The sequence below is a fragment of the Chiloscyllium plagiosum genome, chromosome 10, assembly GCF_004010195.1.
Source record: "Chiloscyllium plagiosum isolate BGI_BamShark_2017 chromosome 10, ASM401019v2, whole genome shotgun sequence".
Taxonomy (NCBI): domain Eukaryota; kingdom Metazoa; phylum Chordata; class Chondrichthyes; order Orectolobiformes; family Hemiscylliidae; genus Chiloscyllium; species Chiloscyllium plagiosum.
In genome coordinates this window covers 62,664,839-62,680,490 of record NC_057719.1, presented here as the reverse complement: position 1 = coordinate 62,680,490, position 15,652 = coordinate 62,664,839, and the positions used below count along the sequence as shown (strand labels likewise).

Below are 15,652 nucleotides of genomic sequence, written 5' to 3'. Positions count from 1 at the left end.
CTGCATATCCTTGGTGGAGTGGGAGGGGGAGTTGAAGTGTTGAGCCACAGGGTGGTTGGGTTGGTTGGTCCGGGTGTCCCAGAGGTGTTCTCTGAAATGCTCCGCAAGTAGGCGGCCTGTCTCCCCAATATAGAGGAGGCCACATCGGGTGCAGAGGATGCAATAGATGATGTGTGTGGAGGTGCAGGTGAATCTGTGGCGGATATGGAAGTTTCCTTTGGGGCCTTGGAGGGAGGTGAGGGGGGAGGTGTGGGCGCAAGTCTTGCACCTCCTGCGGTTGCACAACATCGTGGGCCGAAGGGCCTGTTCTGTGCTGTATTGTTCTATGTTCTATATGTTCTATGTTAAAGCACAATCTCATGCACTGCAATATGTTGCTCTCAACAAGCAATATTTAAACAAGCTCACGTAAGACATGTGCTCTATTCAGACAGCTCCAAGATAAAGAAAATAAATTACAGCAGCTTTCACATGCCCAAAAAATGTCCTTAAGTGTCCCAAAGCATTTCACAAAAGATAAACAAACTGACTTTGCAATTTTGATTTTGCAAGGTAACACTGTGTCCTCATCAACCTTCAAATAAGTTTAACTGAAAATACTGATTGCACGTTACCAGACCAGTGGTAGATAATAAATTGCATTTATCTATCATTTTGGCCAGAGAGTTTCCTTTAATGTCTACACTTTCTTATTCCCACTTAAGGCATGAAACACTACCATATTTTTTAAGGAAACCTCTACAGCATAGTATGAATGGTGTGTGAACCTGCCAGGCAGACAAGATTCTGCAGCCTGCAGCCAGATACATTTTGAGATAGAGTAGTAATTTGTACTACTGGGAGCAGTTTTACAGGTTATCTCATAAGGGTTATTCTTGTTTTATTGAACACTTGGAAATACTTTCTGAGTGAGCAGAATTTATTTTCATTGCAACTGTGCAATCGTGTTTAAGCTCCTGACATAATTTCCTGCTTAAACAGGAGAATCTTGTTTACAGTTTCCAAATGACAAAGTGATTTAATTATAATCAGAAAGTAGCCATGATATAGGTGCAAATTAATGATTGGCATGAAAATGCAAACACAGCACTTCAGTATTGTGCATTCATTAAGTTGCAGCAAATCCAAAATGGCAACCAATCAACTAACAACTTGATTTTATTCTCAATTACGTTGTAATTAGTTTCACCTGACTAATCCTGTGCAAATCCACAAGAGATAAATTTTAATACTTCTGGGAAAAAGCAATCAGAATGTCCACTGAAACTTCATATGAACATTTCAACGCATCACCACAAGATGAACAATCAGCATTTTCGGTGAATATGAATTGCATTGTTCATTGGTTTCTGTTAGATGTTACATTTAAATTTCTTTTACAGTGCAATAGCGTTAAAACTTGGAGCTCTGCAAGAATCTGGACATTTGCTCATGAATATATCTGTTCATTTCCATGGTGGTTCTCAGTGAAGACTAAACTACGCTTCCACTGATATCACTGTGTCAAGAGGAAACCAAATCAGGACAGACCGCTCCTGACTTGGCTGGATGGCTAGTTTGAGATACAAAGTGTCACCAACAGCATGAGTTCTATTCCCGCACTAACTGAGGTTACCATGAAAAACTCTCTTCCTCGACATCCTCTCGCCTGAGGGGGTAGTGACCCTCAGGGTAAATCATCACCAGTCATCCTCCACTCATGACAGAGTCCGGTAAGATTATAGTGATTTTACCAACTTCAACAATATACATTCAAACACATTACGATTTTCACTCCTTATGCTAGCAATATCTTTCTGACCTCAAAGTTTGACAAGTTACTCACAGATATTGGAAACTTTCATTCCAGTATTCGTGACAAGATTGCATCCTGATCCACTGGTTAAGGGGCACCATTGATCCCATTGAACCTTCCAATAAACTCCTCTTTCAAATCAAAAAGGCGGCTTGAACTGAACATGGAAACATTTTGTGAACATTTAACAAAGAAGTGATTTGACACAATGATGCTGGTAAGACAGGAATGCCTGAAGATTTAAAAACACATGACAAACTCAATGTATCCCTGTGACCAGAGAAAATGAATACAAATACAAAATAGTGAAGGTATAATATGTGCTGCAGTGGTCACCAGCGTGATATTACAGCAAATCACATTTGAGCTACATTCGTTCAATTGCTTAAAATTCATCTCAAGTGACAGAAAAATCAAATCATGGTTAATCTTCTCCGAGTTTTATGGAAGTTGCATCTAAGTGCTGATTTTCACCAAGAGAAAACCAACTATGGTTGGAAGGATTTTGTCTTTGAATTGTGCTTTCAATTATAAATGGCAGTATGGTCAACCTGACTGTTTAAAGTTTAGTGAAGTGTAATTCTGTTCTATACAGGAAGGTTCTGTCAAGGAATTACCCACTACTATCAGAGAAAATAAGCCATGACTTACCACATACCTATACATCATGCCTCCAAGCGTATACATTTGGTTACAGATACTAATGAATATTAAAATGAAAACTGTTCACCTAACCTATAAAATGACAAACACCCTCTAATTAACCTTGCAAGTTTACAAAGGCATACAGGTTTACCTGGATTTGCCTCTTTGGGACAGAGGTATTAGGACCATCAGAAATCAGAGAGGAATTGGGCCATTTCGCCCGTCAAATCTGCCCCACCATTTAATCATTGCTGATGTTTCTCAACCCCCTTGTGCTGCCTTCTTCTTGTAATCCTCAACTCTTTTACCAACCAATCGATCTCTATTTTTCTTAAATATACACAATGACTCGGCCACCATAGCCTTCTACAGCAGTGAGTTCCACAGATTCAAAACCCTCTGACTGAAGAAAATCCTCCTCACCTCTGTTCTAAAGCATTGTTCTTTTACCTTAAGGCTGTGCCCTTGGGTTCTAGTCTCTCTTACTGGTGGAGTCATCTTCCCTATGCACACTTTCGACTCTCCGTATTCTGTAAATTTCCATCAGATTGCCCTCACCCTTTAAACCCATCAAGTACAGACCCGGGGTTTCAAATGCTCTTCATTAGACAAACCTTTCCATCTCGGGATAGTTCTTGTAAACTTCCTCTGGATCCCCTCCAACAGAAGCACATCCTTCCGACCATATGGGGCCCAAAACTGCTCACAATATTCCGAATTCCAGAACCTTATACAGCCTCAGCAGTATATGTTTGCATTTGTATTATTGTAATCTTGAATGTCAATATTGCATTTGCTTTCCAAACTGCCAACTAAATATGCCTGTTAACCTTAAGAAAATTCTGAACAAGGTTTCTCAAGTCCCTTTGTGCTTCGGATTTCCAAAGTCTGACCCCATTTATAGAAGAATCGATATCTGTATTCTTTTTACCAAAGTACATAACCTCACACTCTCCCACATTTTTCCATCTGCCACTTCTTTGTCCACTATCCTAGCCTGTCCAAATCCATCTGCAGACTCCCTGGTCCCTGAATACTCCTAGCCCCTCTACTTATTTTTGTGTCACCTTCAAATTTAGTAACAAGGCCTTTAGTTCTTTCATCCAGATCATTAATGTATAATATGAATGGCTGTGGTTCCAACCGCTGTGATATTCCACTAGTCACCAGCTGCCATCCTGAAAATATCCCTTTATCTCTAATCTCTGCCTTCTGCTAGTCAGCCAATCCTCTATCCATGCCAAAACCTTGCCACTGACACCACAGGCTCTTGTCTCATTTAGCAGCCTCCTGTATGGTATCTTGTCAAAGGCCTTCTGGATAAATCACATTCTCTGGCTCTCTTTTGTCTGACTTGTTCATCAATTCCTCAAAGAATTCCAACAGATTTGTCAGACATGACCTTCCCTTCATGAAGCTGTGCTGAATCAGCATATTTTACCATGCAGTTCTAAGTAATCCTCAGTGTTATCCTTCATAAGAAAAACTTAAATCTTACCAAAAACCAAGGTCAGCTAATCAGCCTATAATTTCCTGTCTTCTGCCTCCCTCCCTTCTTAAACAGAGGTATTACATTAGCCATTTCCAGTCATCTAGACCGTCTATGACTCCAGTCATTCCTGAAAGATCACCAACAATGTCTTTATAATCTGTTCAGCTATCTTCTTCAGAACCCTGGAGTTGTAGTCCATCTGGCCTCAGTGATTGATCCATCTTCAGATCTTTCAGTTGTTTCCCCAGAACCTTCTCCTTAGTGATGGCCACTGCACTCATTTCGGCCCCCAGACTCTCTTGAAGTTCTGGTATGCTGCTGGTGTCTTCCACTGTGAAAACTGATGCAAAGTACCTATTCAGTTCATGCGCCATTGTTTTGTTCCCCATTACAACTGCTTTAGCCTCATTTTCCAGTGGTTCACTGTCAACTCTTACTTTTCTTAACAAATTCAACAAAACTCTTGCAATCTTCTTTTATATTACAAGCTAGCTTACTGCCATATTTCATCTTCACCCTGACTTTTGCTTTTATTTTAAAAAAAATATCCTCTGTTGGATTTTAAAGGCTTCCCAATTCTCTCGTTTCCCACTGATCTTCACCATATTGTATATTGTTTCTTTTGCTTTTATACTGTCCCTGACCTCCATGGTCAGCCACACCTGCCTCATCCTCCCCTCTGTATGTTTATTCTTCCTGGGGATGAAATTCTGCTTTGCTTCCTTAATTAATCCCCAGACACTCCTGCCAGTTCCGCTCCAATGTCTTCCCTGCTGGGCTCCTCTTCCAATCAACTCTGGCCAGCTCCTCCCTCACGTCTTTGTAGTTACCTTTACTCAATTATAATATCATTACATCTGATTCCAGCTTCTCCCTCTCAAACTCCAAGGTGAATTCTATCATTGACTGTTCGAGGTACCTTCACATGAAGCTCCCTAATCAAGTTTGCCTCGTTGCACATCATCCAATCCAGAACTGCCTGTTCCCTCGTAGGCTCCAAAACAAAAACTTCTCAGAGACTTTCCACGAATTCCTCTTCTTGAGATCCATTACCAATCTGATTTTCCCAGTCCACCAGCATATTGAAGTTGCCTATGCTTATTATAACAGTGCCTTTTTTACATGCCTTTTCTATCTCTTGATTTATTTTTTTCCCCACATCCTGACTACTGCTAGGAGGCCTATACACAGCTCCGATCAAGATCTTTTCTCATTTGTGATTCCTAAATTCTACCCAGAGATTCTGTATCACTTCAGGCAACCCTGTTTCCTCTGCTCATCTACCTGTCCTTTCAATAGGATGTGTATCTTTGGATATTTAGTTCTTAGCCCTGATCCCCTTACAACCCACATCATCATATTTCCTGCTTCCGATCTGCACTGTTAGCTCATTTATCTTGTTTTACATATTGCGTGCATTTGAATGCAACACCCTCAGTCCTCCATTGACTGGTCATCTTCTCATAGTTGGCTCCTGAGCTGTTAAGTTCAAGTAAGATTCCTGACTTTATCCATACTCTCTGCCCAACCATATATCCTGGAAACTTTAACTTCTGCTGAGACCTTCTGACTCCACCTTCTAACTTTTTCTATAATTTCCCATGCAACTGAACCCCCTCCCAACTATTTAATTTAAAGCCCCATCCACAGCCCGGCTTGTGCGACTCAGCAGGACTCAGGTCCCAACAGAATTCAGGTGGACCCTGTCCCATTGGAATAGCTCCAGCTTTCCCCAGTATTGGTGCCAATGTTCCATGAATTAGAACCGGTTTCTCCCACACCAATCTTTGAATCACCTGTTTATCTCTCTTGTCTTGTTGACCCTGTACCAATTAGCTTGCGACTCAGACAGTAATCCAGAAATTACTTCCTTTTCAGTTCTGCTTTTTAATTTGGCCTCTAGCTACTCTCAGTTCCTCAACAGAATCTCTTTCCTCTTCCTACTTATCTGGCTGGACCATGGTAACAACATTGTACCCCTCCCCACTCTAAATTCCTCTGCGGTCAGATGAGAGATTCTAAACCTGGGCACTAGACAGCAACAGAGCCTTCAGGACTCTTGATCCTGGTCACAGAAACAGTGTCTATTCCCCTGACTATACCATCCTGGATTACAACTACATTTCTCTTCTCTCCCCTCCATTGAATGGTCCCTCTTAACACAGTCCCTTGGAACTTTATCAGTTTGCTTATCCTCCTCACAGCTCCCACTCTCATTCACACAGGGAGGAAGATGCATTAGACAAGCTCAAGGGCTAATGCTCCTTCAGCACTACCTCCTGGATCCATCGACCTGCCTCACTTGTAGTTATACCCTCCTGTCCCTGACCGCTGACCAAATTCGAAGTTGTTAATCCAAGGAGTGTGATTGCCTCCTGAAAAACAGCCTCCAGGTAATTTTTCCTGTCCCCGACTATGCCACATATTTGAAGGTCAGACCCCAGATTAATAACTCTCAGCCAGAGCTTTTTAAGAAAACAAGATTTGCTACAGATGTAGTCACTACGAACCAGAACAGGGTCCACCAGCTCCCACATGATGCAGGTACAACACATCACCTGGCTCTGCATCTTTATTTTAATTACGTTGTTCTTATCTGATTTTCAAAATATTAATTCTGGTCTTTTAGTTGGTAGCCTGTAAATATTGCTCCTATTTACCTTCAGTCTGAAAGTAACATAACGGATAGTCAAACTAGTAGTTACAGCCAACCAGGTGAATTTACATTTTATACATTAGAATCCCTGTGTGGCAACAGGCCATTAGGCCCAACAGACCCACACCAATCCTCCCAAGAGTATCCCACCCAGACCCATTCCCCTACCCTACAACCTGACATCTTCCATGACTAGTGCTGAAAATGTGTTGCTGGAAAAGCGCAGCAGGTCAGGCAGCATCCAGGGAATAGGAGAATCGACGTTTCGGGCATAAGCCCTTCTTCAGGAATGAGGAAAGCGTGTCCAGCAGGCTAAGATAAAAGGTAGGGAGGAGGGACTTGGGGGAGGGGCGTCGTAAATGCGATAGGTGGAAAGAGGTCAAGGTGAGGGTGATAGGTCAGACTGGGGTGGGGGCGGAGAGGTCAGGAAGAAGATTGCAGGTTGTGAAGGCGGTGCTGAGTTTGATGGATTTGACTGAGACAAGGTGGGGGGAGGGGAAATGAGGAAACTGGTGAAATCCGAGTTCATCCCTTGTGGTTGGAGGGTTCCTAGGCGGAAGATGAGGTGCTCTTCCTCCAACCGTCGTGTTGTTGTGGTCTGACTAATGCACTTAACCGACACATCACTGAACACTATGGCCAATTCACCTAACCTGCACATCTCTGAACTGTGGGAAGAAACCAGAGCAGACGGAGAAAACCCAGACACTGGGAGATTGTGTGAACTCCACCAGTCACCTGAGGCTGGAATCGAACCTTGGTCTCTGGCGTTGTGAGGCAGCAGTGCTAACCACCCTTTTGCCCTCAGCCCTTGAGGCTGAGCTTTAATTTATCCTGTTAAAAATTTTACAAAGTCTAAGCCAAAAAAAGTAAGCAAAAGGCAACTCATCCCCCCCCCCCCCCCCATCTGCACCAAATTCCCACATTCCCTCCAAATTCCCCAAAATGTATACTCACTCAGACTGTCTCACTGGATAGAATTCTCCTTCCTGATGGTGCACTTTCAACAGGCCCTCTCTTAAATAGGGTCAAAAATCAAACAACACTGGGTTATAGTCCAACAGGTTTATTTGAAATTGCAAGCTTTTAGAGCTTTGTTCCTTCACCAGTAGTTGAACTCCAAAAGCTTTCGATTTCAAATAGACCTGTTGGACTATAATCTGATCCTAGACCTTGTCCACCCCAGTCCAACTCCGGCATCTCTACATCATCCTTTAAAACAAGCTGAGGTGAGTTGTGATAACTCACACTAGTTAAACTTCAGTAGCAATTAATACCTTTGAAGGCCTTATTCACAGATTCATAGAGCACAGGAACAGATCCTTTGGTCCTGTCAGTCTATGCCGAGCGTAATCCAAAACTAAACTAGTCCCATCTGCTAGAATGTGGCCCCTATCCCTTCAAGCATTTCTTATTAATGTATTTACCTAAATTGTTTTTAAATGTTCAGGCTTCAGGTGACTGACTGCCCATCAGTCAGCTATCTTTGACCATAAGACAGAGGAATGGAAGTATGGTAATTCGGCCCATCGAGTCCACTCCAACATTTAATCATGGCCGATGGGCATTTCAACTTGACTCACTCACACTCACCCCGTAGCCCTTAATTCCTTGCGAGTTCAAGAATTTATCAATCTCTGCCTTGCAGACATTTAATGTCCCAGCCTCCACTGAGCTCTATAGCAATGAATTCCACAGGCCCACCACTCTCTGGCTGAAGAAATGTCTCCTCATTTCCATTCTAAATTAACCCCCTCTAATTCTAAGGCTGCGCCCATGGGTCCTAGTCTCCCCACTGAACGGAAACAATTTCCCAGCGTTCACCCTTTCTAACCCGTGCATTATCTTCTAAGTTTCTGTTAGATCTCCCCTCAACCTTTTAAACTCTAACAGCCATTCATCTTCTTAACATTCTCATGAGACAACTGAAGTTGAAACTCTTAAAATAGAGAAAGGAAAGAAATGTTTACCAGCTGTATTCGGACACTACCTCTAAATTCCCAGATGACATGCTCACTGAGGTTGTCTCTCACTCTGGGTGTGCTTTCTCCTTCCTGAATGTGAGAAGCTTTAAAGGATTGGCTGGTTAAGAATGTCTATTTAGCAGTTAAGCATCACAACAGTACTCAGGCTTCCCAGAAACTGTAGTTTAGGAGGTTCTGTACTAATCTTGCAAGGGGACTAAATATACAAGGATCAGAACAGGCAAATAATGCTTCAATAATTCCATCTGAAACAAAATCCCCTTCCTGTCAGAACAGCTTGAGAGTGGAGAGGAAAAGGGCTAGCAGCAGTGAGGATAAGGAAAACATACAACTCCCAGCACCATTTCTCTTACCTGAAGTGTTATGACAAATCCACTTAGACAAATGGAAATTAAAAAAATTGTTATGCTTTTCCCATGTGCCAGGGCTGGAAAAGCCAACTATCTCACTAATTAGGGCAAGCTATTTAGCAAGTTCTTACAAAATTACTGACAAATCTCTCTGCTTTTAATTGGTTCTTGGTTTCTCAGTATGACTGATGCAAGTGGCACTTACTGTCTAAATCAAATCTATAGGAGCCTTACAGAAAATAGCCATGATGTGGAGGTGCCAGTGTTGGACTGAACTGGACTAGGTCAGAAGTCACACGACACGAGGTTATAGCCCAACAGGTTTATTTGAAATCACAAGCTTTCGGAGGGCTGCTCCTTTTCCAAGTTCTTTTGGATTATAACCTGGTGTCGTGTGACTTCTGACGTTAGGGAAAGAACGTCAAGAACTTTCTGCTTAAACTGCTGCAGACAACATGAGGTTTGCACTCCCAAGACTGCTGTTCAGGAGGAAGATGTAAGATTTGGCCTTAGTTGTGTCAAATATTCTGTGCGACTGCAGCTGTACGCGTCCAGAGAAATGCAGAACATTTCATTGAATTTCTGACTTGCCTTACATGCTTTCAAGTTACATGTGTCCATACCATTCACTCTAATCCTTCCTGATGTGCATAAAAGGGTATATTGATTCTGCATTGATTCATCCAGTTGCGAATGGTTTTGTTGATTGACTGGTTAATACAATGGTATTAAAGCGGACTTAACTACTGGAAAGATGTTACAATTACGAAACTCGTTCCTGAAGGAACACAGACAGCTTCTATTGAAATAAAAGTAGGGATAAACTGTACCAGGTTTGTCATGTTTTTAGTTATATCTGATAGTTTTCAGCACACGGTTGGATCGGCGAGAGCTGTCCAAATCATCCTTAGTATTACGGAGAAAATGAGGACTACAGATGCTGGAGATCAGAGTCGAAAAGTGTGGCGCTGGAAAAGCACAGCAGGTCAGGCAGCATCCGAGGAGCAGGAGAATCGATGTTTCGGGCATAAGTTCTTCATCAGGAATGTTGGTATTATGGAACAAGGGATTTCTAACTTCTTCAGAAACTGTGCATGTCAATGGAGTTTAGTTTAGTGAGTTCCACTGGACTTAGCAGTTTATGTTGGTACCACAAAAATACTTAGTCGAAATAACCAAATAAAATCAAAGTAGCCATATTAACTGCAACCGTACTTCAAGCCCCAGCCCTTAGAACTAATGGGAAGGCATTTAATGCATAAATTACAAAATTGATGAAGGGAAATAACAGTCAGCCCCACTGAATTGGGGAGCAAGAATCTTCCACTCCACCCATTTGGCTTTGGCTTCTCTCCGTTAATATTTTGCAATCTTGGCACCACACATCTTCATGTGTTTCAGGCTATCAGAGAAAACCAACCACTTTCTCCTCAAATCAACTGTCAAGCTTTGGCTAGTTAGCAAAGATTTTTTTTTCCCCCATTTGGTGTAATTTTTCAAAGAAAATGGGGGTAATGTATCGGAAATATGATAAAGAATTCAGTGCAATTTGCCAGTTTGGAGACTGGCTGCTGCTTGCCTTAGCTTCTGAATAATGGCAGCTTTCTCTTTGTAACTTAGAGGTGGCATTGAATCATTCACAGCCAGATGAAAACTGCACGTCATTTTATGCACTAACACACAGTCAATGCTTCCATTAGGAAGGAACAATTCACAATCCGTGTCATTGTCTTCTAGAACCAAAGCAAAACACAGCAGATACCTGAAATACAAATACAGCATGTTAGAGGAACTCAGTAGGTCAGGTAGCATCTAGTGAGAGAGTGGGTTGATGGGCAGAATGTACTGGTCTGAGAGGAGTTATGGTAGGAGTTAGGGAAGGCAGTTGATGAATATCAATCTGCCAGAGTTGGCATTAACTTGATGAACATGCCAACAAACGTCCTTCCTGGAGACAATAAAAATATGATTGGTTTGTTGGCTGGAAGGGGCATCTGAAAGGTGTGATCGAAGGCATGGAGACAGTACAGGGGTTCAATCCCTGAGAACTACATCCCAGCCTTTACTTCTCATCCACCTTTCCCTTTGACCTCAACCCATGGAAATCTACTCCTCTTTTGGGTTTTACTATCTTGTTTCTCTATTTATCGCTTCATATTGCATTCAGATGGATTTTACCGCAATAACTCATGTCTCATTCAGACACAACCTCTGTTTCTTCACGATATTCATATTCATCTTTTTGGCTACGGCATCATGAAACCTTTCGTTCTTTAATGTGCTCGGGCCTCCACCCTAGCAGACCTGATTCCATCTCTGACTTTCCCCTAACTTTATCAATCTTCCTGATAAGGATGGTGCCTATTGATGTCTGGTATATTGATCTCTACCACAGGTTGAACACAAAACCTTAGACACTTCTTCTTATCTTGCCCTAGAACATGGTCCCAGCACTGAAGTTCAAGTCATTGTTCCAAGAAGATTATTGACATCATCCCTAAACAGTGTCCCACTTTTTAGTTCCCCACCCACACACAGTCCCAGCCACCACCTTCTTCCAAAACCCACAAATAGAATTGCTCTGGCAGACCCATTGGTTAAGGCTGCTCCTGCCCAACTGAACTCATTTCTCCTTATCTACAATCTCCACTTACATTTTTGATTCTTGTGTCATTTCATGTCAATTTCACAGTTGCAACTTTCCTAGCCCCAGCAGATCTTCACTATGGAAGTGCAACTCCTCTCTCCATCTTCCCCATCAGGACAGAAAGCTCTCTGCTTCTTACCTGAACAGTCCACATCCTTCATCACATCCTCCTTGATCTTGCTTACTTTTTTTCCTCACCTTGAATAATTTCTCTCTGAAAGTATCTTACGGTCTCCAAGTCAAAGGTGTGGCTATGGGTACCCACATGAGACGCAGCTATAAAAACAGAAATTGCTGGAGAAACTCAGCAGGTCTGGCAGAGTTAACATTTCAAGTCCAGTAACCTTTCAGAAGGATCCCTGGACTCGAAACATTAATTCTATTTCTTCCCCACAGACACTGCCAAACTTGCTGAGTTTCGCCAGCAATCTCTGTTTTTGTTTCGGATCTCCTGCATCCTCAGTTTTTAGTTTATTTTGGAGTGCCAATTATGGTAGGTATGTGGAATGTTCTTTGTCCTGACTCTTTCTCTGGTACATCAATGACTGTATCAATGCACCTCCCTGCTCTTCATTTGGAAATGTGAAAAATGAATTAAATTCGCTTCAAATTTCCATCCTTTTCTCACTTTCACCAGGTCCACCTCAGACTTTCTCCTACACTTCCTGGACATCTTTGCTTCCATTTCTGGGAATGAGATATCCAATATCCACTACATACCCTCCAACTCTCACAATTACCTTGAATCCACTTACTTACAGCTTGCTTCCGATAATGACTCCATTCCATTCTTCCAGTTTCTCCATCACATTATTTCAGCCAATGCCACCTTGCTCAGGAGGACCTCGAACATGTTTTTCTTTTCCCTCAAACGAGCCCCCACCATGGTTAACAGAGCCCTCAGTCACGCCTGGCCCATGTTCCTCTCTTCTGCCTCTACTCTTTCCCCTCCCTCCTTGATCCTCACTTTCTACTCCAGCAGCTTCTCCATTCAAAGTGTCATCCTCTGCTATTTCTTTCACCTCCAACAAGATGCCACAGTCAAACACATCTCTCTTCACCTCCCCACCAACCCCACCCCCCACCCTCCTATCACCATTCTTTCAAGGCCATCTCTTTTTATTTTCCTGTATTTTTTATTCTGAATTGAAATGGGAATTGGAATGATTTTAAAGCCAAGGATAGTTGGAATATTACTGCACTATATTAAAAGTAAATGACCAGAAACTCATATGAAGTTACACCATTGTTGCTTTAAGCAGTGGGAAAAGCCAAGTTATAGACCACCTAGAGCCAAGGAATTGGAGGCTTGGCTGCCAACAAGTGACTGACTGGTCTGCGAAATGGTGATGAGTTATCAATGACGAAGGCCTCCTCTCTGGCAACAACTCGATGACTGGCTTCAGGTAGTTAAGCAGACTTGGGGTGTCAATATTTGTGTCAGAAGCCATCAGACCTGTGGGAGCAAAGGAGGTTTTTTGTTTGGTCTGTCCATCCCTCCATAGATGTTGCTGGGCAACACTTTTGTTCTTATTTCACTATATTCTTCAAGCTTTTAATGTGATCTTTCAATAAGAGTAAGGCATTCAGCTCACTGAACTTTTTCCAGCACCTATTAGATTATATGTCTCTCTTACCTCAACTGCATGATCCCATCTTTTCTCCAATAGACCTTGATACCCTCAAGTAACTTACGTAACAATCTCAGCCTTCAGTGACATAGCAAACAAATCCACGTCAGTACAGGTAATAGAGCTGCAGACATACTAAGATTAATAAGGAGGAGTTATTAAATATTTTTAGCAGGCATAAAGATGCATAAATCCCCAAGGCTTGACGAGTTGTGTGCCAGGCTGCTATGGGAGGCAAGGGAGGAGGTTGCTGGGGCTCTTGCAAATATTTAATCTTTAATACTTCACTGGCCACAGAAAACTGGAAGAAAACAAATGTAGTTCCTTTGTTCAAGGAGGGCAGTAGGGGTAGGCCAGGTGATTTCAGACCAGTTAGTCTGACGTCAGTGGAAAGGAAATGATGGAAAAAATTCCAAGGGACAAGATTACCCAACACTTGGAAAAGCCAGGATTGATCATGGATAGTCAACATGGATTTGCTGGATGAAGACCCTGTCTGACTAATTCTCAGAGTTTTTGGAAACATATTGATGAGGGCATTGTAGTTGATGTGTTACATGGACATTACTAAGGCCTTTGACAAGATCACATATGAAAGGCTGGTTCAAAAGCTCAGAGTCCATTACATCCAAACCATATTGGCAAAGTATATCCAAAAACTGGCTTTCAAATAGGAGGAAAAGATTGATGGTGGAGTGTTGTTTCTTTCATTGGGAGCATGTGACCACAGGGTTTTGTATTGGTACCCTTGCTGTTTGCTACATACATTAACAACTATGACGTCAACATCAAAGGTATAATTAGTAAGTTGGCAGATGACATGAAAATTGGTGGTATTGTTGACAGAGAGCAGAAAGGTCTCAGATGACAACCTGATGTTGATCAACTAGTAAATTGGACAGAGCAATGGCAGGTGGATTTTAATCCTGATAAGTACGAGGTGATGCATTTTGACATATCTAATAAAGGAAGAATGAATGATAGGTCCTTAGGGAGTACTGAGAATCAAAAGGATCTTGGCATACAAGTCTATAGATCCCTGAAGGGGCGTCAGCACAGGTAGATTGGGTGATGAAGGCGGCTTTCAGGATACTTGTCTTCATTAGCCGGGATGTCGAGTACAGGTACAAGGAAATCTTGTAGCAAATTTATAGGGCATTGGCTGGACTGCAGATGGAATATTGTGTGCAGTTCTGAGTGCCACACTATTGGAAGGACATGATTGAATTGGAGGGGGGCTGAGGAGATTCACCAGGATGATGCCTGGGATTGAGAGAGACTGAATAGACTAGCTTTGTTTTCTTCAGAGCAGAGGAGGCTGAGGGGAGATCTGATTGAGATATACAAAATTATGAGAGGCATAGAGAGAGTAGATTGTGAGAGTCTTTTCAGATCATGAGACGGACATATTTAATAGGAGAGGGTACAAGTGTAAGATGAGGACGCAGTGGTTTAGAGGAAATCTGAGAATACTTTTTCTCACCCAGAGCATGATCTGGACTGGTCTGGTTCATAACAGTAATAGGCTACAGACTGTGTGCAATTAAACAGGATCAGTATAGTTTGGTGTTGGTTGGTCGGCACAGACATGGTGGGCCAAGGGGACTGTTTCTCTTCTTTTTGACACTATGGCTCTTTATGATGACAACCTTCACCATCCCTCGTTTGAAAAACTGCTTCCTGATTTCACTGCTGATTGGCTTAGGTCCAATTTTATTATTGCATCATATCCTGGATTCATACAACAGAGGAAAGAGTTTCTTCATACTTAACTTTCTAAGATGATTCATAATTTTAAGCACTTTGGTCAGATCACTCCTCAACTTAGTCAACTCAATGGGGCATGGAACATGTTCTTATAATGTAACCCTTTCACTTTGATGAGCTGGTGCTATACCTACTCCAAAGCCAACACTTTATTTCAGACGAATTGCTCAAAGTGAAGTAAGTTACTCCTAATAAGGCTTGAACAAGCAACAGAAGCATTAATTTCCACTCTTTGTATTCCAAACCACTTGAACGTAGGCCAACATTACATTAGACTTTGCATGTACATTATGTAGCTTTGAGTGATTTGTATACCTAAGTACATAGCCCTTTTATATGTCTGTAATTTTTAACTGATCGCAAGTTAGATTATATTCATATTTGTCTTCCATAAATCCAATTTGGACAAACTTAAACTTTCCCACACTGCACTCCATATGCCACAGTTTTGTCCATGTGCCTCTGCACCTTGCTTCCTTCCTGTGTCAAGTTACAACTTACTGTACGTCACCGTGCCAGCTTCCAACTTTAACATATAATGCTTTATTTCACATCCAAGTTATTGACAAACATGAAGAACTGAAGCCCCCAGCCAAACTGGAGTTGTTATATCCAAGGACAGTATCGCTGTTTTCCAAACTGCTTCCTACTTCCAATTCCCTCACCAGCTTATCAGATACCTTC

The 15,652-nt window shown here is 42.0% G+C and overlaps 1 protein-coding gene across 17 annotated transcripts in view; it reads right to left on the bottom strand.

Annotated features, from left to right (window-relative positions):
* Window positions 1-15,652, bottom strand: part of LOC122553704 (alpha-(1,6)-fucosyltransferase) — a 747,121-nt gene that overhangs the window by 196,274 nt on the left and 535,195 nt on the right. The window contains exon 1 of one of the 17 annotated variants that reach the window (XM_043697920.1): window positions 1,826-1,844. The exons of the other annotated variants lie outside the window; for them this stretch is intronic. The gene's annotated coding sequence lies outside the window, so the exon portion shown is untranslated. Of the gene's footprint in view, window positions 1-1,825; window positions 1,845-15,652 lie in introns of those variants that run through there. 17 annotated transcript variants of the gene reach the window in all.